We start from the raw sequence: 23,329 nt of genomic DNA on the forward strand, positions 1-23,329 counted from the left end.
TTTGCTATTTTGTAAAAGGTTGTCTGTCTGTTAATGTTTTCCTCCTTCTATTTTTAAAATAAAAAAATTAAAAATTAAAAAAATTTTTAAAAAAACTCCGGGTGTATGCAGTCACGAGGGTCCCACAGTGTGGAGAGATTTTCCTGTAGGACAGAGGCCCACGCCACCCAGCAAGAAGCAAACAGGAGGCGAGCAAGTGAACCTTTATCAGAGCGGGGGAGGGAGGGAGGAAGGGAGGGATGTAAAAGAAAATACCAAGAGTCCTACTTACATTACAGGTTCATTGCAACAGGTGATACACATTCTCCAAGCCTGCCTTGTATAATGTGTGGTAACCAGATACCCAACAAGGCCATAAAACTTTCAAAACTGTTTTGTCACATGAAGACCAAGCACCGTACATTAAAATACAACCATTTGGAGCTGTGCAAAAGAAAAAAATGTGAACACAAAAAACAGAAGCAATTATTGAAACTTATCACTTCATCAAACGTCTCTGCACTAAGAGCATTATTCTTAGTGGCTGTGTTGCTAAGTTAAGCCTTTTACTCTGGGTGAAAGTGGATCCTACCTGCTGCTAAGGATATTTGTCGTGAACATTTAGGAGAGGCTGCAGTTCAAGAGGTGGCACATGTTTCTCTTTTTACTAGTACTATAACTAGATGAACTGAAACAGCAAAAGATACTGAGCAACAACTGTTAGAATTAATGAATCATTACGGTATACAACCCAAGTTGAGTCTACCAATGTTGACAATGAGGCAACAATACTTGTTTTTGTGCAGACTAGTTTTCAGGACACACGCGAGGATAAATTATGTGTACTTTTGTTGCCAAACAACACCACAGCTGCAAAACTATTCAAGTCTCCAAATGATTACGTATCAGGAAAACAGAACTGGTCTTTTGTGTTGGTACATGCATAGACGGAGTGGTTGCTAGGACTGGACAGCTTTTTTTATTTCATCACTTAGACCAAAGAGATTGCTTCTGAATGTGAGTCTACACACTGTGTCAACCATCGAGAATACTGGCCAGTTAAAAAATGCCACCTTAATTTAAATCATATCCTATAAACTGTGAAGTTATCAACTACATTAAAGTACATGCCCTTAACTCACATCTGTTGGCATAGATCTGGGATGGATGTAAAGTACACGTCTTCTCTTGTACATGAAGTAAGACAGCTTTCTAAAGAAAGACCACTAGCCAGGATTTCTTCAGTTATAAGAACTGCTCCATGCCTGGCAAGCGCAAGGTCGTGAGTTCGGTTCCCGGTACCGGAGAAAAACAAAAAAACCAAAAAAAAAAAAAAAGAACTGTTCCAGAAATTTCTGTTACAAAAACAGTCACCACTGGCAGCACATTTCAGTGACTCAGAATGAGTCCCCAAACTCACTTTCTCATGCGACATATTCAACCTGTTCAACAAATTCAATCTTTCACTTTAAGTGGGAGCAGTGATTGTGTTCAAGTTGACGGATAAAGTGGATGCATTCAAAGTCAAATTGGAATTATGGGAATGATGACTGAACAATGATATTTTTGACATGTTTCACACATTAGCAGAAATTTTGAAAGGGACTGAGCCAGGGCCTTCTTTCTCCCAGCTGGTGCACGAACCCTATCTCAGCTTTTAAAAGAGTGTGAGCATTATTTTCCAACCACAAAAGGCCCACAAACTGGAAAGGAACAGATCCACAGCCCAATTGTGAATAATACAGGTGAGCTGACTTTGTCTGTGCTAAAAGAGGATCAATTTCTAGAGATTAAAAATGATGCTGGACTTAAAAGTATGTTAGAGGCAGACACGGTGGCACACTTCAATAATCCCAGCACTTGGGAGGCTGAGGCAGGAAGACTGACATAAATGAGTCCAGACTGAAATTATATAGTGAGACTCGGTTTCAAACAAACAAATAAAAAATATATTTGAGGCCACTGCAAATTTCCATACATTCTGGATTAAAGTCAAGGTGGAATAGCCTAAGATTGCCACAAAAGCACTGAAAAGCCATCTCCCACTTCCAATACACTATCCTACCTTTGTTTTTTGGTTTTTCTCTGGTACCGGGAACTGAACTCACGACCTTGCACTTGCCAGGCAGGCGCTTTTGCCGCTGAGCTAAATCCCCAGCCCCTATCCTACCTTTGTGAAGCAGGGTTTTCTGCATAGACAGCAACCAAAATGAGGTTATATAAGCAACATATTGTCTCCCATCACCTTTAGATGGGGTCATCCAGTTGCAAGAAAACACGCTCAGGGCTCCCACTGATTCTGCAGTACGGTGAGTTGTATAATTAGTTCATTATATATTACAGTGTAATAATACAAATAATATGTGCAATAAATGTGATGCACTTGAATCATGCCAAAACCACCCTCCCCCCATCAGTGGAAAATTGTCTTCCACAAAACTGGCCCCTGGTGCTTAGAAGATTTGGGACCAAACCAGTTCTTCAAAGAAGATATCAGAAAAATTCCCTAGTGTCTCCAACCAAGGGAAGGAAACATTCCCTTCTGAAATATTCCCAGAGCATTCTTTTCTTCCCAACAAAGCCTGTGTTCAGGAGAAAGTAGTTAATCAGATCTTAACCCACATGAGGAAAGGGAAACATAAACTCTAGTCAGTTCCAGCCTTCCACACGGCAGAAGAGAAATACCCACATAGTACAGACTAGTCATCTGTCCCACGTAAGGAGAAAAATATTTAAAACATTTATGAAGTTCTTAGCCCAGTGACACAATCTCACTAAGAAAATGAGAATTATAGAACTAGAGAACCTATACCTTACTACCCATGATTAAAGGCCTATTTATAGCACATTCTTTTTTTCACCTGGTATATCACATGTGACCATCAGCAATTAACAAAAGTAGAATTTGAAAAGAATTTAAAATACAGTATCACTTATATTAGCACCCCTTCCCAAAATTAAATATTTAGGTATAAATCTAACAAAATATATATAAAATCCAAGTGAGGGAAACTATAACTTCTGTGGAAACATATTTTAAAAGAACTAAATAAATGGATAAATATTCCATGTTCATAGAGAGAAAGATGATACTGTCAAGATCTCAGTTCTTCAATGAGTCTTTGGTTGCTCAGTATTGCATTTCTATATCTGTTTTCAGGAGAAGCCACTTTGAAGATATCAATATGATTCTGAAAGATTGAAAGGAACGAAAGACCCATAAAACAACCAATATAATATTGAAAAAAAACAAAGATGGAAGACTGAATTATCCAACCTTAACACTCATTAGAAAACTACCCAGTGTGTGATACTGGTAAAGCATAAGCAAACTGATCAATGGAAAAGAATATGTAACTAAAAATATACTCATGTAAATATAGTCAAGGAACACAGACAGAACAAAGGTAATACAATGGAGTAAAAATTTTTTCAATAAAATGATCTTGGCACACCTGGACACCCCTATGTAAAAAAATAAATAAATAAAAATTCTAAACAGACCTTAAATCCTTCACAAAAATTAACACAAAATGGATCCTAAACCTAAATGTAACACAAAAATATAGAACTTCTAGAGTTTTATGGGAGAAAACCTCCATGACTTTGTTATGGCAACAACTTTTGATATAACATCAAAGGTATGGTCTATGAAAAAACTATCAGCAGAACTTCATTAAAATTAAAAATCACTGCTCTATAAATGACACTGCCATGAGAATGAGAAGACAAGCTACATGCTACTAGAAAATACTTGCAAAAGTCACACCTCATAAAGGACTGTTATCCAAACCGTACTAAGAACTCTTAAACTGGGCATGGTGGCACACACCTGTAATCTTAGCACTTGGGAAGCTGAGGCAGGGTGAGTGCCACAAATTCAAGGCCAGCTTGAACTACATAGCAAGACCCCCCATCTCAAAAACCAAAAACAAAAAAGAAAAGAACTCTTAAAACTCAACAACAAGAAAATGAACAACGTGATTTTTTGTGTGTGTTTTTGAGACAGGGTCTCACTTTGTAGTTCAGGCTGATGACTTCAGGCTCACTATGTAGGCCAGGTGGCCTTGAACTCACGATGACCCTCTTGCCTCATCCTCCTGAGTGCTAAGATTACAGGAGTGTGCCATGATGTCTGGCAACCATCTGATTTTAAAATGGGCCAAACACTTTAACAAACACCTGGCCAAGGAAGACACAAAGATGAAGATAAACAAGTGAGCATATGAAAAGAAGCTCCATAGCATATGTCATCAGGCAATTGCAAATTAAAACAAGATACTAGCACACACCTATTAGAAAGCGCAACATCCTGCCTCTAGTAAGGACAGGGAGCAACAGGAACTCTCATTCAATGCTGCTGAGAATGTAAAATGATACAACTCTGGGAGAAAGTTTGGTGGTTTGCTCCAAAACGAAACATACTTTTACCATGTATGTGATCCAGCAATTACATTCCTTAGTATCTATTCAAAGGTGTTGCAAACTTATACCTACACCCCAAAAAATCTGCACAGGGATGTTTCCAGAAGCTTTATTCAAAACCATGAAAACTCAGAAATAACCAAGATGTCCTTCAGTAGATTAATGGATCAACTGTAGTACATCTAGACAATGGAATATTATTCAGCACTAAAGTGCTACCACTGGGCACCATGACTCACACCTGTAACCCTAGCTACTCAGGAGGCTCAGGCAGGAGGACTGCGAGTTCAAGGCCAGCCTGGGTAACTTAGTGGTAGAATACTTGCCTAGCACACATGAACCGTGGGTTCAATCTGCAGTACAGAAAAGTGAATGAAAAAGGAGGGGGATAAAGAGGATGAAGGAGAAGAGGAAGAAAGGAGGAGGAAGAAGACAAGGAGGAAGAGGAGGAAGAGGCTAAATAGAAAGAAGGAGGAGGAGAAAGAGGCAGAAAAGGAAGGAGTGACAGGGAAAGGGGGAATGAGACGGAGAAGAAGGGGAGGGGAGGGAAGGGGAGAGGAGGGGACAGGGGAGAGGAGGGGACAGAAGGAGAGGGAGAGGGAGATGGGGAATAGGAGGAGGAAGAGGGAGCGCAGGGGAGCAGGGGGAGGAGGAGCAGGGAAAAAAGGAGGAAAGGGGGTTGGGGAGAAGGGAGGGGGACTGAGCGCCCAAGCCATAACAAGACACGGAAGAACCCTAAATGCACATTATTAGCTGAGAGAAGCCAATCTGAAAAGGCTGCACACTGTACACCTCCAAGCACATGGCATTCCAGGAAAGGCAAAGCTGTGCAGACAATAAACGTATCACTCAAGCAAGGGATGGTAACAAGAGGCTGCGCATGCCTGGAAGGCAAGGAGAACCCGGGAAGTCTCTATCTTCCTCTTTATTTTGCTGTGAACCTAAATTTCCTGCAAGAATTGAAGTCTCTTAAAAAAAAAAAAAAAAGTTTAATTTTTGAAAACATGACTGGGACCTAATTCTTAACACTCTCCATTCCAGCTGTTTGTTCTCATGCCTTTTGGAATGCGTGTCACAGCAGCCACAAAATCATACATCACAAAATGCTATTTTAATACTTGTTGCCCGGCAGAAATTAAACTTCACTTACAAAGTTTCAGAGTTTTGATAAAATGATTCCTGCAAGGTAATGTTTCAGTGATTCCACATGCAGATTACTAACATATCTGATTGTTTCAGTTTCCAAATTGGAAATAATTTCTGCTCTACTTACACTTTTGCTTCTGTCATAGTTATGCCCATGGTAGAAGAGACTTGGTGTAAATAGTTCAGTAAGGTGTTGGCAGTCTGAACATCGTTCTCGTATGAAGTAACACCCAATAATGTAGGGACTTCACTGTAAATAAGGGTGTACTTCTTGATTCTCTGACCCAACCCCCTACCTGTGGCTCCATGCTAAACTGGAAAAGAATTCAAGACGTAAAAACCTTTATTTTTTAAAAACTCAGCATTATTCAAGGTCTTTTCCATTGTATATCTGTGGTATTTCCAATTGAAATCCTAAAAAATCTAATCCTAAATAATGACTGGATTCAGTATTTGAGACAGTGTTAGAAAAACAGGAATTCCATCGTAAGTGTTAAGAAGTTTTGAGAGTCTGTTAGACTGGGACAAGCCCATAGCTTTAGCTCCTAAGTAGGCAAAACAAAGCCCAAGGTAATAAAGTAAAACTAGGAACTGTATCAACCAGAAACCACCAACCAACTTCTAACTCGGGTCTTTGCAGCGTACCCAACTGGATATATTTTGTCTCACTTCCATGTCAGCTTATGAGAACTTGCTGCCCAGACTGCTGACGTGGAGCTCTCAGAACCTCTTCTGCTCAGAGTGCTGACCAACTCATGAATCTTTCTTTGCTCAAATAAACTGCTGAAATGTACCTCATCTACAGTTTTTCTTTTACCATAGATTCCTATGTTTAATGTTATTTGATTGCAGTATTTGACCTCTAAAGATAGATTTAGAAGATTGATCTTCCAAAAGCTGTGAGCAAATATCCATAATACTAACTAGATAAAGGTATATCACAGTTTATTACATGCCAAGCACCTTATGCACATTATTATTCAATATCTGCCTGTCCTCTCATATAGAAATAATATATGGTCTAAATAGAGAGCAAGAGTCATAGTTATTAACATGACCAAACTCATTCCTTTTTGCATGACTTTATTTGAGCCAACTATGACAAACACAACCCTGAATCCATCTTACCGATTCATCCCGCTGGAAGATTCTTCCTTCTTCCAGAGTTCTTCCTGAGACGCGCAAACAGTTGGTATCAAACCTCAGGTTCCAGCCTCGAAGCTCATTTTGTGCTATCTGATTTCTGAAAATTAAAATATTTCCAGTATGAGCAAACCAAATAAGCAAAAGCAGTTAGCCAAGGGCAATTTGTCTTGAACCAGAAGTTCATTATTGTTTGTCCTACAGATAAAACTCCCTGAACCGCTGATATAATACTGTCCTTTCTGTCCTGTTCACACAAGCAACTCGGCCTTTCTGTTTCGTTGCCCACCCAACCTCCCTAACATTGCAATGTCCGAAAAGCTGGAGTTGCTCCTCCTCCCTAAAGAAGAATTCTATTTTCTCTGCAACAGCCAATTTTTAACAGAAGAATTTGAGGTGACAAAGGGATAAACACAGGTCTCAACTTCAGTGCAACATGACACATGGGCACAAACACAACCATAAAAGAAGCACTTATGTTTTGTATTCCACTAACAAAGGCTTCTAATGCCTTCTTCCTGTTCTGTGGATACAGCTGCATAAACTTAGTCACCTTCTTCACCTCTGTTTCCTCTTTACCCAGTTCATCTGATAGCTCTTAAAAATCCCAAAAGCTGGGCTGGGGATTTAGCTCAGTGGCAAAGCGCCTGCCTGGCAAGCGCAAGGTCGTGAGTTCGGTTCCCGGTACGGGAGAAAAACCAAAAAAAAAAAAAAAAAAAAAAAAAAAATCCAAAAAGCTGCATGAGTGAGAATACATTTATATTTGAGAAGACTTAACTATGGTATCAGAGGTGGGGTGGGGAACAACCAACGTAGGAGACACAATTCTGGGTCAAGGAGATCTCTGTGAAAAGCCTGAATGCCTTCATAATTAAATCTGTGGTTTGTGAAGAGGGGCTTCCTTCTTTGGAGACTGCCTGTGTTAGCGGTACCTGCTGTGCAGCAGAGCTGAGGAACAGCAGTACAGGTTCACGTACAATATTCTTCTGGCCCTTTCTCAACCTGCCTTGGCTGACCAAGAGTGGCTGGCTTAAGTGAGTGATAATTTGATTATATTGCTGCTCAAAAGAAGCAAGAAAACCTGCCATGACCATCAGCAAAACCATAATCACATCACATAAACAGACATAAATACTTGTTTGGTGAATTACATGGAGTCCCAGAAACATGCTGGTGAGAGCTTTCCTCCAGTTATAAGAATGTATGTATACTTTTTAATTTCTCTTAACATCAATGTCCCAGGGACCATGTCATTGTTTTTCACACACATGGCCAAAGGGTCTAGAATTCCCACAAAACATTACATTGAAGTCACTGTGCTACCTTTTTCTACCTTTGTACATACAGACAGGTGTGAGACACTTAAGAATATGTGGCTCTCCCCAGGCCTGCCTTTAGAATCCCTAAAGCAGACCAAAAGTGTTTCAGGAGACTCTTACCTCAGTGGGATAAGGAAAAACCTGGACACCTTTTAAATTTTCAGTTATACATCTATTCCAACGGTCCTCCTACATTATTGTCCCTATTTTCAGTCCCTGTTTCCAGGACGAAAAGACTTTGGCAAAAAGGACGACAGGTTCTCCACACAAAATGCCCGGTAAAGCCACAGAAACTGCCCCTCCTACAAGGCAGGAGTTGCCACAATCCCTGGCTGAGACAGGGTCTAGAATAAAATCTGACAGTGATGAATGAGTAGCAGAGCTTGAGGAGCTAGATTCACACGAGCAACCACACAACAAGCCCAGCTAGGAGCAACCGTGGAAATCAATGAAGAACCAGTAAGTAAAGCAAAATAAAGCAAGAGTAAAAGAAAGCATGGAAGGTTAGGTCCAAACTAGGTCTTCAGCAGATTATAGGGGTTACTAGAGTCACTATCTGCGAGTATAAGAATATCCTCTTTGTCATCACACAACCAGATGTCTACAAGAGCCCAGCTTCAGATACCTACATAGTTCTGAAGAAAGCCAAGACTGAGGATTTATCTCAGCAAGCACAGTTAGCAGTTGCCAGGAAATTCAAAGTTCAAGGTAAAGCTGCCTCAAACATTCAAGAAAACAGACTCCAACTGTACAAGAGGAAAATGAAGAGGAAAAGTTGATGAAAGAGGTGTGGAAGTTAAAGGCATAGAATTCGTGTGTCACAAACAAATGGGTCCAGGGCAAAGGTGGTCTGAGCCCTGGAAAACAATGGCTACGACACTGTAAATGCTATTATAGAATTCACAAGGTCACTGTCTTTTGGTGTTTCAAATGGGTAATTGCAGCTTGTTTTGAAATTTGTCCTGTTTCCATCAGTAGTAAAATTATGACTTACTGAATAAAGAAGACAATAACAGAACTGGGGTGCAGTTCTTCAACAACGAAGTGCCTTCTTCCTCAACAAAAAGCAGGGACCCTTCCTAGACTCTTCCACGCTGCTTGTAACAAGGTCCTTGCCTATGATAACTTGATAACATGAATTCTGGCATCATTTGTCCTTCAAACACCTGAGGATGTTAAAGTTCTCACCTCAAACAAGAAGTGAAATCCAGTGTTCACAGCGCTATTCTTAAGCTGGCTATTGCTTTCCATTCTTATGACATTGCTGCAGGTTGTATTTTTTCCTTTAGCGGTCTATAGCTGTTTAAAGGCAACTGGGATCAAGCCCTATTTCCCTCTCTTAGAGCCTTCTTGTGGCATATGATTACAGCTACTGCAGCTTGCAACTCAGTCAGAGCCTCTCACATCCCAAAACAACCCCCAAGGCAGCTTCCCCAGACTCCCCCGTCACAGTAAATGATGCCACCATCCACCCATTTCCTCACAGGAAGCCAAAGGGTCATACTGGACTCTTTTCTGTCACTCACAAGATCCAGACCGCTATTATCTACCCAGACCCCTTTAACAACCTCCCTTTGGATTTCCTGCCTCCATTTTTACCTACATACTGCCCATTCTCTATACATTAAATTAAAAGGTCTTTTACAATTATCACTTAATTCACCTACATCACACCATTGGATGATAGTAAAATCCCGTTTAACCCAGTGCGCAAAACTTTGTATCAGATGTCCCCCAATCCTCCAGTATAGGCACAACCCTTGCCCTGTTCATGGAGCCCCCACCCTGTCCCTGCCACTGTTCGCTGAAGAACACACCAGCTTTGTGTGACTTAGGGACACAGCAGGCTCATGCACAAAATGGTAGCTTTGTTCTTCTCTGCCTGATCTGCACAGAGCTCTCTCCCTTTGGACATACCCTCATCAGCTTTCTGATTCAGTCACTTAGTGATTCAGTCACTAATCAAATTTCTGTGTCTACACATTTGCCTACTTACACATTTCATATAAGTTGAATTATACAACATATGATCTTGCATCTTCTTTGATTTAACGTAGTATTTTCAAGATTCATTTATCCTGTAGCAAGAGTTGATACTTAATTCCTTTTCTTTCCATATAATATTCTATTGCATGGTTATACTATTTTGTTTACCAATTGATAAAACATTAGGGTTGTTTACATTTTGGCTTATTATGAATCATGTTTAGACATTCATGTGCCAATGTGGGTAGACAGTTTCCATTTCTCTCTTGGATATGTCACAGGGAGTAGAATGTCTGCATCAAACTATCAAATTGTTTTCCAAGAAACTTTATTATTTTATATTCCAACTGGTAGCATATGAGGGTTCGTTCCAATTTTCCCACATCTTCATCAATTTGTTAGTATCTCTTTATTTTAACCTTCTTTTTATTTCCGGCACCAGGAATCAAACTCATGACCTCGCGCTTGCCAGGCAGGTGCTGTGCTGCTAAGCTAAATCTCCAGCCCCAATTTTAACCATCTTAACACATGCGAAGTGGTATCTCATTTTGGTTTTCATTTGCATTTCCCTGATGGCTAGTGATGAACACTTTTATGTGTTCTTATCGGCCATTAGTATTTCCTTTTGAGAAGGGTCTGTGAAGTTGGTCTATTCAGATCCTTTGTCCATTTTTAAAAATTGGATTCTTTTAATTATTTAGTTGTGGTTTTTTTATACTCTAGATACAAGCTTCTTATCAGACAGGTGGCTTGCAAGTATTTTCTCCTTTTCTGTCAGTTGTCCTTTTACTTTGACAGTGTAACGTAGAAAAAAGTTTTAATTTGTAAAATCAAATTTACCTATATTTTTTCTTTTGTCATCACCTATGCTTTTTGTGTCCAACCTAAGAACATTCTGTAGAACCCAAAATCAAGACTTACTCATATTTTCTAAGAAAACTGTGCCAGGAGTGGTGGTACACACTTGTAATCCCAGCACTTTGGAGGCTACAAGTTTGAGGCCAGGCTCTACATAGTGAGACCCTGCCTCAAAACAACCAAAAAAAAAAAAAAAAAAAGGAAAAGAAAGGAAAAAAAACTTAGATGTTTAGCTTTTACATGTAGATCTATTTTAAGTTAGTTCTTGAGTTAAATTTAGGAGAATTTTGTATATTCTCTCAAGAGGGGGCAGGGGGATATCCACTTATTCTGGTAACATTACTTAAAAGACTATTCTTTCCCCTGCTGAGTTGTCTTGACATCCTGTCAAAAAATATCAAGTGGAGATCAAACAGGGCTGATTAGAGAAGGCAGTGTGTTTGAGGTACTCAGAAGAGTCACCAAAAAATACAGGCACTTTGAAATGGGGGAGGCAATCACACCCAGGAAAGGAAATCAATCTGAAAGATATCCATCTAGATGAAACCACATTCTGAGTTGTTGACAGGGGGAGCTGCACCCCCTTGCTACCCTTCACTCCCTAGGGAAAACGCCATTCTGAGAATGGCTCTAACAGCCTGAGGGAAGGAGCCAGCGCTACAGAGGCCAGACTCCTGGGAAGGCCCTTCCAATACCCTCCCTCCCATCCAGAAGAAGAAACCCACAGCAAGCAGCAAAGAAAAAATGGGAAATAGGTGGTTCCCTCCCCGCGTCATCCGTCCAAACACCAGGAAACAGGGAACTTTGCTGCATCCTATCCACTGCCCACCACTGGCAAGGAAAGCCCCCGTGCGCTACGCGGTGACTAAATAGCAGAGACCCATGGATCACACCCTGGAGACAAAGGGGAGGGACAGAACAGTCGATTGAGAGTGGGTGCTTCCCTGTTGTTGCTATGAAGACTGGGAAGAGGTGAGCCAGTGAGAAATGCTAAACACTGTCTACTGTCATATGCAGCGTCCCTAAACCAAGCTCCCACAGCCTGGAAAGGGGGGCTTTTGAGATAGGGATGGTTTGGGATCTGAGCACAAAGGAAGAGAGAAGGTTGGCTGGGGCGGAGAGCCTCTGGTGACAAGCTAGGCAGAAAGCCCCTGGAGCGGTGACGTCGCCGAACCTTTTAGAGACAGCGCCCAAACTGTAACCCAAAACCTACTTACGTATCGCAAAGTGCCAACATTACAATTAAACCCGAATACTGAGGTTTTAGTTTAGATAAAACAACTCACATTAACATTTTTGTCTTAAAAGCAAAACACAAAAATACATGCGGCCACAGGTTCAGCCACCACCCTAGAGAGACAGCAAAGGGAATCTGCCAGCAGCGAGGGCAGCAGGAGTGATAGCAACATCAGCAGAACGCAAAAGAGAGCTCAGGTCACACAAATTATTTCACATCCTGCTCTGCCCAAATTCACTGAAGTGGTTGGACCCTGGGCCAAAGACAAAAGACTACTGTTAACCAAGACCAAAGCACAGCTCACAGCAAGGGGGTGGGCTCAAAGAAACTGACACCCCTCACCACTCCAGGCAGGCCGTTGAACAGCCTGTAGGTGGGGAAAATGGCCCAGCTGCCTGCAAACGGACTCTGGCTGAAGCAGGAGTGTGCGGACACTTGGGCTACCTGGTGCAGCAGCCACACAGGGACTGTTTGCCTCACGGGGGCTGGAGTGTCTCTGTGAGGGTCTCAGTTTTCTCTTTCTTTTCTTCGTTTGTTTTCATCAATTCTTGCTTCTGTAACAGTACTGTTTTTTACTTGTTTTGTTCTACTTTTAAAATTTTTCTGTTCATGTTTTCTCCTTTTGCTTTGCTCTCTTTTTCTTTGGTCTTTTTCTCCCCATTCTATTCTCTTCACTCTTCCTCGTTTTACCTATATCACTGTTCTGCTTCACCTCTTCTCCACCTTTCATGTGACGTATGTTTAGCAGGCACTTGTATTTGTTAAAAAATAAAAATAAAAAAATAAAAAAACCAGCAGAACAGTGATTTAATTTCAATGGTACCATTCACAGTTATGTTGGGGTAACCCTAATAGAATTGTGCTTAGAGGATTCAAACAAAATTAACCTCAAATAAATGTCAACAGGTTCTGACAACCTCAATCCTTAATTATCCCTCTCTCCATTTGCATTCCTTCCCCCACACCCACAAATATTTTAAGACAACTCAATACTAACTGTTTACTCCAACTATAAAAAACCTCCAACAGTCTGACCCCCATCTATTTTTTTACCTATTAATATTTCTTCTACCTGCCTCTCCTCCTACTGACTTACCCCTTTTGTCCCTTCCTCCTCCTTTTCCCTTCCCTTCTCCCTCCCTATCACAGACTAACCACCAATAACAGTATATTATAGATTGCAAGGGGCACTGGATAAAGGGTGAAAGTGTGAAAACAGGGTCTAACACACATGGCTGATGTATGGTCAGACCTGTTGAGGTTATAACCAGTAAAAATTCTCTCCATGCTGCACAGTGACAGGGTCCAACCCAATTACATTGAACATGTTGAGGAGGTGAACGATATCTATAGACGAATAAAGCCAAGAACACATCACTGGAAAACAGAACCTTGTAACAGCAAACTCTCTTCACTCCTTCAATATCAATATCACTCAACCTTCAATATCAAAAGAAAAATGAACAGGAACATGAAAAACAAGACAACAAACTCCCAACAGACTCCTGCTCTTCCAAGCAGCACCAAGCAGAGGAAATCAAACACTAGCTAGCCAAGCTATATGAAATGATTCAAGAGGAAGTAAAGAAACTCTGAGTTCAAACGGCATATAACCCAATGTTATGGTTTGTGTCTGGGTGTCCCCTCAAAGCCTCATGCAGTCATGGGGCAGGTTTTTAGAGTTTGATTGATTGTGGGTGTGAGAGCTACACCCGCTCTGGGGTGGATAGTTTGCATATGTAAGGGAGAGGAAGAGGCTGCTTGCCTCCATTCCTCCCCTTTTTGGTGCTTGTTGCTTTTGCTGTGTTCTGCCGCCATGAGTTGTAGCCCTCTGCCATGTGCCACTCTGCCTTGTAACCTGCCAAGTATAGACTGAAATCTCCACAAACTGTAAGTGAAATAAACCTTTCCTTCCTTAATTTTGGACATTGGGTATTTTGTCTCAGCAGTGAGAGAAAAGTAACCAAGACACCCAAAGACAGTGGGAGTAACACACAAACTGACCAGTGTGGATATGGGAGGAAAAAAACTGGAAGAGCTGACCAAAACAGTTCAAAACATGAATGAGAAGCAGAGGTATAGACTCTACAAAAAGGTATCAAATAGAACTCTACATCTGGGCTTTCTATCAAATTCATAAACAGCAGAAATGACCAATGTAAAGACAGTGTTTCAGAAATTGAACACAAAATTGGAAATTCACAATGATTTACTCACATAAGACTTAAACACAATAAGAACAAGAAAAATTCACCCAACAACTACTAGATGACGCTAAAAGAACTAACATAAGGCTAATTAGAGTTATAAATCAGAAGACAGCACACATGGAATTGAAAAATCTGTTAACGGTGGTGCATACATGTAATCTCAGTACTCAGGAGGCTGAAGCAGGAGAATCACTGCAAGTTCAAAGCCAGCCCTGATTACATAGTGAGTTCAAGGCCACTCTGAATTACATAGCAAGACCTTGTCTCAAAGAAACAGAACAAAACAAAAAACTGTTTACAGAAAACTTTCCAAATATGAGGAACAATCTCAACATACAGGTAAGGGAGACTTACAGAACACAAAATAACTACAAAAAGAGCTCCTAGTCAGGTGTTACATGCCTATACCCCAACACTCAGGAGGCTGAGGCAGGAGGATCACCATGAGTTTTGAGTCCAGCACTACCATACATAGACAGCACTCCAAAAAATATTCAAGAATATCCTAGTCAGAGACAATGAAGCCAACAAAACCAAAAAGTCAGATGGAATATATGAGGCCAGGTAAATGGTAATTAAAGAAGAAAAAATAAAAGGAGTCAACAACAGAAAATGAACACAATGACAGGAGTAAGGCAATAGCTTCCAGTTATAACTCTCAATGTAATTGGCCTCAACTCCCCAGTTAAAGACATAGATTGGCAGACTGGATCAAAAAACAGAATCCAACAGTCTGTTGCATTAGCCAGGTGTGGTGGTGTACACCTGTAATCCCAACACTCGGGAGGCTGAGACAGGATGATTACAGCAAATGTGAGGCCACCCTGGGTTACAATGTGAGTTGAAGACCAGCCTAAACTGCATAGTGAGACCCTGTTTCAAAAATAAAAAATTTTAAGAACAGTCTAATGTAGTAAAGGAACTTCTCTGGCCCAACAAGACTAAAATATCAAAGGATGGAAAACAATATTCCATGCACCAGGTCTCAAAATCAAGCAGGAGTAGCAATTTTCTTCTCAGACAAAATAATCTTCTAGCTAAAACTGATCAGAAGAGGCAATGAAGGTTACTATATATCAGGTAAGGGAACAATTCAACAGGAAGAGGTAACAATTGTAAAAATATACACACCAAATACTGGAGCACCTAACTTCATAAAATACACACTGCTGGACATAAAAGATCACATATACACCAAAACAATTATAGTGGGTGACAATTATAGTAGTTGATCTATCACAATAGACCAACTTAAATTAACAAATATCAAAGCTGAATCACACCTTCAAACAAATGGTTTAGGATTCAGTGTTAAGTGAAATGTCAGACACACAAGCTTAACTGCTGTATGGTTTCTCTTACATGAGCCAATCAAAGCATAAACAAATTAAAGAACAAAATAAAACACAGATAAAAGAAAATGGAGATAAATCTTCTGCAAAGGGGAATGGGATCAAGAGAGGGAGGGAGAAGAGAGGTAGGAAGAAGGAAGAGGCATACATAAAAAAGATGTGTCACGTACATGAACCAAATACCCACAGTGAAAGTAGTCATCATGTATCTCGGACATATACTAATAAGAAAAATATATATTAAATGACTCCACGTGCACACTCTCTGCTGCACTGGTGTTTATGTCTATTTTATGCCATTATCACCCTGCCTTGACCACTACAGTTCTGCAATAAGATCTGAAGTTAGAAAACATAAGTTCACCAACTTTGTTTTTTTAAGATGGTTTTTGCTAAGTAACTGGTTATTAATAAACAAGATTTCTGATATAGAAAATAAAGACAAAAACTTCCTTCAAGTGTAAAGTTACTAATGGTTTGTAAGTAGCACTGATTGTTTTTTAAAAAAATAACTAGATACCAACAATAAAGAGAAAGAAATGAAATTCAGAAGAAACAGACTGTCTGCATGCAAGCAATGGTTCAGAACAAAGGAATAAAAATTACAGACTGTGAGGATAACAGCACACAATCAACAGATTCCTCTCCCAACTAGGGTAACCAGACAAGATTATCAAATGATTCTTGCCACATTCACAGTACTTATAGTCTTGAACTTCCACATTTAGTGATTCCAGGTGTATTTTTTTTTTTTTTTTTTTTTTGCGAGGGGAGGAGGGAGTAATCAAAGAGAACTGGTAGTTTTTTAAAAGCTAACTTACCTTGTAAAAACAACTGATCCAACTAATTCTTTAGACACTTTTTCTCAGAGATATTTATCTTGAGGCGGTTTTTCACATCCCTTCATTATTATCATAGGCAGTTTCCAGTAGGAGCAGTTTATGACAAAGATCAGAACACAGGGTAAGACTGTGTTCATACGGAAGAATAGAAGTCACATAACCACGCCAGCCTTCCCCCCTACAACGGAATAAATTACATGTGAGTATTACAACCAAGATCTCACCATAAAATCAAATGCTTTTAGGGCCTGAGCTCTGGATCTAAAATAGGTACTTAAGGAGTCAAGTGATTTCAATTCCTTATTTTTAGTAGTAACTGATCTTTTGAAGGATCCTCAAATAAAGATTACTTATAAGTAGTACATCATCTTTGCCAAACTCTTTATTATCTCCCACTGGTGTAATGTATCATATCTATACATACCTATAGCTTTTATATGTAATATATAGAACAACAAGTAATGTAAATACCTATGTATTTAATTGCTGCTAAAATATTTTCAGGCAAAGACCAAGTTTAATGTTTACACAAAAAGTGAAGGTTTAAGTTTCTAATGGTAGAATTTTTAAGGCCCACCTTTTTAAATTTACAATAAACTAAACCATAATTGTTTATGGTTGCAGGGTATCCTTTCACCACTTGTATGTACAAATGAGTAACTTTCTCCAAAAAATAGACAATTAAGTCTATAAAATGTTGTATTTTCCACATTATACAAACCTGTTTTTACAGAAATTCTCTTTCAGATTTTCGTCATAATAATTGCGACCAATTTGTTTAAAATTCATCAGCTTCAGAATTCTAGAAATTCAAAGACTAAGATGTGTTAAAAGGGCAGTGAATATTATAAAGCATTTGTTAACACATATAAGAACACATTAGGAAAACAGTCTGTCAATGACTCTGTTTTTATACTGTCAATTAGCACAAAGTGCCTGATAAGTTACATGATAAGACATAAAGGTTCATTTTACCTCAATTTATCTGTCTTCTCATAATATAAAACAAAATATAAAGATCAGCAGAATGTATATTATTTTATACTTGCCCCAGAACTAATTTAAGATAGATTTTGCAAATCACATGTCCCAGTTCTTAATTTTCCATATTTGGTCATCATAGTGTAGAAAAGAAAACAATTTTATGAGCTTCAGAGAGGAATATACATGGATGCACATAACTGACATCTGCTACCCCTCCCCAACAGGTGCCAGCTGCAGGAAGTGAAGGTGGGCAGGGTGGATAAATGCTAAGGACAAGCCACTGTGTGTGCATACTGCACAAATATTTGCACATCACTCAAATATCATTTCACATCAAACCCCCTTCTCTCTCTTAACAAGGAGACTGTTAAAAAAATAAACATGAGGAAATACAATGGGATCTCAAAGGAACTAGAGTTTACTAACACACCTTCTAAAGAAAATACTGTAGTAACGCAGGCAATCTGGGTGCGTAGACTTGAGTTCTTTGCAAAGCTGGACTCTTACCTTTATAACAACACCATCTTGGGTCCGGCTAACAAGTTCCATATTCTAAGACTAAAACAAAAAAGGTCCAGACGTTCTTCCAAAAAAATTTAAGTTCTACTCAATTATAAGTCACCCTGCACTTGGGTATCCAACCCATCACTACTGGGAGAGCAGTCTTTCGCACAAAGTGCATGGGTGAAATGTTAACAAAGGAAAGAAAATGTCAAATAACATTACTTAACAGGACTTTGTAGCCTTCTAGGTAATAATAAAGAGTTTCCATCCAAGTGTTGGTTCCTGTTGAAAAAGCAAGTTTTCACGAAGATCTATATCTTTTATGCCTGGTTTGTCGTCAATATTGTACTTATACACAGTCCACAGGGGATATGTCACTTGAAAATGGCTTCCTAACAGTGGTATCAGTGAACCTTCAGAACCTGAGAAATTGAAGCACGTGACAATAACCAAGTGACTGATGACAGCCAAGACAATGTGGACGCTACAATACTGAGAGCCAATGACAGGTCAAAACATGGAGATAATGAATTAACATTTGCACATGCCAGATAGCTAGAATATCTTCAATTCAGCTCAACCCAGATGTAAGCTTACATTTAGAGGGTTTAAATACAAGATTTAAATGTTTTTTACCCTAAGAGTAGCTCAAAACCCAAGGCTTTGCAACTTCTGAAGGAAAAAAAGCCACTGTGTGGAACAATGTTTATTTTTTTAAAAAATCCTAGAGCAACCAAATAACTGGGTCATTCTATTTTAGGGGCGGTAAAAGGCAAAGAAATATGTAGTCTATCTAGAACTCTATAACAAACTGCCATTTTTACAAAAGGGAATGTTATTACAAAAACATATTGAGAATGAGGTACCTCTCCATACAGTGATATGAAGCCTTACAGAATTCCTTATTTTTAAACCAAAGTTTACAGTGAACAGCTTTATAAAGTTTGATGCAGGCCAGTATACCCGTTTTTGAGTGCCTAACACGTTCCAACTTCTCCCTCATATTCACCACGAGGTCCTGAAAAATTCCAGGTGGATTCCTCAACCTCACAGATAATGCCTGCAATCCAGCTGTGAATGGAAGCTGTTCTACGTAGAATAAATATACAAGCCACAAAGTCGTACAGTAAAAAGAGAAAAGCAGAATGAACATGAACTCCCAACTATTAAAAATCCATCAAAATCATTTGAAAGAGAAAAGATGGCGCCAAAGGATCCAAGCATTTCACTGAAGGGTCACCAGCAAAGAGCGTGTTACCAAGAAACCTTTCCCAAGGAGTCTGCAGCCTACATCAAGGGGTTGCCTTGGCCCTTCACCCATTCCTGCTGCTGTATTTGTCCTGTTTCACCAGGATTTGCTCACAATATAAGTTTCTAAAACACCATGGTTCTAGAATAGGCTCATAAGCCCATTCCCACAGCACCACACCGCTCTCTCATGTGCATTAGAAAACACCAAATGAGCCGGGTGTGGTGGTGCATGCCTGTAATCCCAGCACTCGGGAGGCTGAGGCAGGAGGATCGTTGTGAGTTCAAGGCCAGCCTGGGCTACAAAGTGAGCTCAAGGCCAGCCTGAAATGCATAGCAAGACCCTGTCTCAAAAAAAAGAAAAAAAAAAAAAAAAAAACAGAAAACACCAAATGATTAACAAATCTCAAAACATTCCACAGAATTGGCCTTTGATGCAGAAAGACAAATCTACCCTTTATATTGAGAGCAACTGGGAAAAACTCATACTATTTTAACACTTTTACAGGCTTAAATATTTACTCTAAAGAGACATTATTTGAATGAGAGTGCAAAGCAGTGTTTCTGAGAGACATGGTGCATTGTGAAAGAAAGAACATATATCTATAAATTCCTATCCCTGAATGGCTAAGGGAATCATGGTTTGCATTACAAAGATAGTTTTCCTTCAAATATTCATTCTGAAAGCTACTGTTCCTAGCATATGGTGATCTTATACCATTCTAAAATCTGAGTTTCTACAATAGAAAAACTAACTACGTTTAGAATAATTATATCAACTTCTCAGCTAGTTCCTGACACATCCTGCAATGAAACTTAACCATATTAGAATTTCAGTGAGAGAAAACAGGTATCACTTATTGGCATTTGCTACACACTGTACTTTCTGATAATATTTAGTCACAACTTTGAAGAGAAGTGATAAAAGTGTGCTTCAAGTTTATGCCTTCAAATTTACAATGCTATTACATGGGTTCTGGATTTTGTACCAGTTTACTATTAAAATACTTGCCTACATTTTTCTTTTTTAATATTAAAAGTTTTGTTCTATCACAAGTTATTTTGCTGTAAGAAGAAAGGTGAGAACAGTACATTACCCAAGTCCTTGGCAAACTACAACAGCTGAGCCAGGGAACTCACCTCATACTAAAGGTCCTGTCATCTGTAAGGATGCTACAAGATAGGAAAGCACGGAGATGGTCAAACAGCTATTGAACCTTTTAAACGCAATCTGGGAAGCCCAGACAATAACATCCCTAGGATTCCTAATTAGTTTAGGCTTAACATATACAAATATATTATCTGAATTTGAGAAACAATGATATTGAATTGGCAATGAATAATGATCATCATTTCTTTTTTTCGTTATAAAAATACTGTTTATTATGCACATATCAAGAACTAAAGCAAGCTTATTTCGAATTCTAACGCTAATTTTCAAGGTGAGTATTTTTGCTCTCATTTAACAGTTAAACAGGTTTAGAAAGATTAATGGAGTCGCCCAAGACCACAAAACTAGAGTGGACACTGAAAGGTCACTGAAATAGAATTTGTCTTCTCACGTTCCCACCATTGGTTCAAAATCCTGCAGCATTAAAATTTCAATGTTTTCTCTCGTGGAATTAAGATATACGTGACAGCCACTATGATGGTGCACACACGTAATGCTAGCGCTCTTGGAGACAGAGGCAGGACAATGGAAAGTTCAAGTCCAACCTGGACAATTTGGAAATTTACCCAGATCCTGACTCAAAAAAAAAAAAAAAAAAAAAGGTATGTAGCGCAGTAAAAAAAAAAAACCTTGGGTTCAATCTCCAGTATGACCCCCCCCCCAAAAAAAAAAACTACAATCAGCTTCTTCTTCAATGTCTTACTTACAGTCAATCAAATTCAATATTCTTGAATCTTATTGGGTTGTTCTGCGCGGTGCTGGGGATTGAAGAGTTTTCACACTTAACTGTATCCCTAGCCCTTTCTATTTATCAAAAATAAATAAAACAGCCACAGCATTGCTAAATCGCTAAATTGCCCAGGCTGGGCCCAAACTTATGATCCAACTGCCTCAGCCTCCAGCGGGCTGGGATTACAAACTTGCGTCACCAGGTTCGGCTATATTTACTGATTTCTTAATTTTAAAATACATCATTTGAGTTTGTTGCACAGGCAAAGGGTTTTGTCCCTTTAAAACTTATCCTTCCTTTTCCATAATGCATTCTGTGCCCTTTGTAACATCTTGACATCCGTCCGGAATTTGTTTTCAGGAAGAGTTGCTTTAAAAACAGTTCCGTGTCTCTTAACCGAAGGTACATTCCCAAAGTCGTGCATCCCCTCCTCCTAGTCGCAGCAACCTTTCACCCACTGTCTGGCGAGGACCGCTAGAGCGCAGGCGCGAAGGATGTAGCGCAGGCGCAAACAGTGCCCCTCCACTCGCGCGAGATTTTGGGGCTCCACGCGCGCTGCTGTGTTAGGCGCAGGTATTGCTTGGTCCCGCCCCAAATGTGTATCTGCAAGCTGATGTTGAGCATTGCCATGCCCGCGACGTGGAAAAATAGGAAGTTCACGCGCAGCTACTAGGACAGCTCGAAGAAGGCGAGGAGGGTGTAAAATAACCTCGTGCAGGGGCTGGGGATTTAGCTCAGTGGCACAGCGCCAGCCTGGCAAGCTCAAGGTTGTGAGTTCGATTCCTGGTACCGGAAAAAAAAAAACAGAAAGAAAAAAGAACCTCCTGCAAAAGACCCCTACGAAGGGGGCGCCACTGCCAGGCTTGAGGTCCTGACCGCCGAGGAGGACGGCGCTGCCGCGGGGGCCGTGGACCTGGTGTCACCACCCGCCCAGCTTCTGCAGCCGAAAGTCACCAGTGGGCCCGGAGATGAGGTGGCCGCCTGCCATGTTTGCGGCACTGTGCTCTTTTCATAAGCGTTAGAAATGTATGCAGATAAAACATCCACAGTCACATAACAGGAAGGGAGGTAGCTGCAAGTGGAGCATGCTTCCCATCCTGCCACCACCCTGGAAACAGTGAGGTTTGAGCCGGGCGTGGTGGCGCACGCCTGTAATCCCAGCACTCGGGAGGCTGAGGCAGGAGGATCGTTTCGAGTTCAAGACCAGCCTGGGCAACAAAGTGAGCTCAAGGCCGGCCTGAACTGCATAGCAAGACCCTGTCTCAAAAAGACAAAGAAAAAAAGAAAAGAAAAGAAAAGAAACAGTGAGGCTCTCTGCCTGGAACTTACTATGCCATGCAGTCCTTTCTATGCCCCTCACCACGTCCTTCTTCCCTCCTCTCACTTGGAGGCTGAACTCCTCCCTGTGCTTGTCTGGGTTGCTCAGGTGCAACTGCGTGGCCTGCCTCGCTTGGTGGCTGGCGTCTAGGTTGCAGCGGAGCAGCCTGCTGGGCCTGCGTGTTTGCGGAGATAAAGAATAGCGTTCCCTGTGTGTGTATTCAGCATCCAGACTATACCACCAGGCAATAAAGCAAAGGAGCTTCCTTGGAAATGCTCACATTCCAGTCACAAAAAGCCAACTTTTTAAAATATCATATTGTAGCCGGGCGTTGTGGCACACGCCTGTAATTCCAAGCACTGGGGAGGCTGAGGCAGGAGGATTACTGTGAATTTGAAGCCAGCCCGGGCTACACAGTGAGTTCGAGGACAGCCTGAACCACATAGTGAGACCCCGTCTCACAAAAAAAAATAAAGATAACATATTGCAGTACTGCAGCTTCAGTGTCTGGTTAAATTCACTTAGCATTATGGTTTCAAGATGCATCTTTCCCTACAAATAACCCAACTTAATTCTTTGTTGTTGTTGCTGTTGTTGTTGTTGTTTGTTTTTTCATTCTTCTTCCGGTACCAGGAATGGAACTCACGACCTTTCACTTGCCAGGCAGGTGCTTTGCCGCTGAGCTAAATCCCCAGCCCCCCAACTTAATTCTTTATGGCTAACAACAAAAAAAAAATTCTTTATGGCTAAGTAGTACTCCCTTGTGTTTAAAGAAACCTGAAGTATAAATAACTTATAGAGCAAAATAAAAGATAACAGGAAACAAGATGGTCATCTTGCAAATGGGAAGGGAATCTAGAGGAGGGAGAGAAGGGGT

General features: G+C 40.3%; 1 long non-coding RNA gene and 1 pseudogene across 1 annotated transcript in view; one reads left to right on the plus strand and one right to left on the minus strand.

Moving 5' to 3' along the window:
* The window catches only part of LOC102004354, a 9,402-nt gene extending 8,124 nt beyond the window's left edge, over positions 1 to 1,278 (minus strand). The window contains exon 1 of the long non-coding RNA XR_262852.2: positions 272 to 1,278. This is a non-coding gene — a long non-coding RNA (uncharacterized LOC102004354). The remainder of the gene's footprint in view (positions 1 to 271) is intronic.
* Positions 1,279 to 8,283: 7,005 nt separating this feature from the next.
* LOC102018158 overlaps positions 8,284 to 23,329 on the plus strand; it is a 33,558-nt pseudogene continuing 18,512 nt past the window's right edge.

Source organism: Chinchilla lanigera, unplaced genomic scaffold (assembly GCF_000276665.1).
Source record: "Chinchilla lanigera isolate Chin_1 unplaced genomic scaffold, ChiLan1.0 scaffold00054, whole genome shotgun sequence".
NCBI classification, from domain to species: Eukaryota; Metazoa; Chordata; class Mammalia; order Rodentia; family Chinchillidae; genus Chinchilla; species Chinchilla lanigera.